Raw genomic sequence first — 1,805 nt, 5'->3', positions numbered from 1 at the left:
TTCATTTATGGAAACAAAGTCCCAACAAACACTAAATTTAAGTTTTCTCCTTGTGAGAAATTTTCTCTCATTATGAGAGCTTTTCTCACCGATGTGTGAGTGTCCTCCACTTCGTTTTTCTCGTAGCCGCTTACCCTAGCTATGGCCAGGGTCGGGGCAGTCCTTCTCTTCTCATTTCTTCTTCTTTTTTTTTCCCCCATTTCCTTCATCTTCTGTTTTCCTCTACCTAGTGGCATGTTTGCCACTTAACCCCCTGTGCATCTGCTTTCTTTGATTTCAGTCCCTTTTCCAACTTTTCTCATTTCTTCCTTCCTTCCACTTTTCCCCTCTGTTTCCTTTGGTCTTCCTTCCACCTTTTCCCCTTATTTCTCTCCACCCTTTCCCCCTCTTTTCGCCCACGTTCTCCAATCTGGATCAGCTCCATCCTTCTTCGACTCCACTATCCGGATCGGCTCCCACTTTTTTTCAACACGATTTATTGTGCTTTTCCCAGAAGGTGAGTAGAGTTTTGGCTCGGGTGGTCACACCACCTCCTTCCTTTGGTTTGCCTTTGTTGGCACTGTTGCTAGTGGATTTTTTCCAAATGGCTTCCTTCGATTTGTGGTGGCTACTGCTATGGTGCTCTATGGAGGAGTTTGGGGTCCTGTTATGGCTCATTTTTCATCTAGATTTGGGGCTCTGGTTATTTTGATTTCAGATAGGTACATGGGATGTTCGTTCAGCAAACGGGTTGTCAGCGGATGTAGGAAGCTGTTAGGGTTTGCTTTGTTGTTTTTTCAGGTTAGGGCTCAAAACTATGTTTTGGGTTGTTGGGTTACTATGGAGTAGACATGTAAACGAGTTGGGTTTATTGGGTTTAGGTCGGGTTGAACCAGACCCATTAAGTTAATGGGTCATCTGAACCCGACCCGTTAAGTTAACGGGTCACTCGTTTCACCCGTTAACAATTATTATTATTATTATTATTTTGCATAGAGTTTTCAGTTTAGGGCTCAAAACTATGTTTTGGGTTATTGGGTTACTATGGAGTAGACATGTAAACGGGTCAGGTTTATTGGGTTTGGGTCGGGTTGAACCAGGCCCATTAAGTTAACGGGTGACCCGTTAACAATTATTATTATTATTATTATTTTGCATAGAGTTTATATTTTGTTGTTAAGACTTTATTGAAATTACTAAAACATCCTCAACTAACGGATGTTAACGGGTCTAACGAGTTGACCTAAAGTGACCTGTTATTTAACGGGTTGTTAATGGGTTCACCCGTTAACGATTCGACCCGTTAAGCATCCACCCAAATACTAATATTAACGGGTCGGGTCCAAAATGCCAAGTCTACTATGGAGGTGTCCATCTTTTGTTTGTGTTTTTATTGTATTTGGACATTTTCTTATGTCATTTGTTGTGTTATAAATAAAGAAAACCTTTGACCAAAAAAAAAAAAAATCTTCATTTATGGAGAGATTTTTTTCAAGTATTGAGTAGTCAAGTGATATTCCACATATCATAATACAAGTGGAGAAAATGATAACTTTTTGTGTCACCCGCTTGAGACCGGTCAGTTTGGAAAATTTCTCCCATTCATCCGCGTTGTATCAACAACCTCCGACAAATTTAATTTGCCTCATTTAAGAACGATTTCAAAATATGAAATCAGATAATGCTGAAATTATGTATATATTTATTCCCTAATCTATCGGTAGGTGAAATGGAGAGGTCGACAAGAGTTTCCTTGTGACTTGAAGGTTCATTTGGCCAATTACGTTGGTGGACAATAAAAAGATAACAATAATTAAAGACTATCA

The 1,805-nt window shown here is 39.6% G+C and overlaps 1 long non-coding RNA gene across 1 annotated transcript; it reads left to right on the top strand.

The window, feature by feature from the left end:
* On the top strand, nt 1-1,145 carry LOC126602353 (uncharacterized). The gene is made up of 2 exons (XR_007616085.1): nt 1-845; nt 1,050-1,145. It is a non-coding gene; the product is annotated as an uncharacterized LOC126602353 (long non-coding RNA).
* The last annotated feature ends 660 nt before the right edge of the window (nt 1,146-1,805 follow it).

The sequence above is a fragment of the Malus sylvestris genome, chromosome 15 (genome assembly GCF_916048215.2).
Source record: "Malus sylvestris chromosome 15, drMalSylv7.2, whole genome shotgun sequence".
Classification (NCBI taxonomy): Eukaryota; Viridiplantae; Streptophyta; class Magnoliopsida; order Rosales; family Rosaceae; genus Malus; species Malus sylvestris.
The sequence above is the reverse complement of the archived record's forward strand: the minus strand, read 5'-3'. Positions and strand labels throughout refer to the sequence as shown.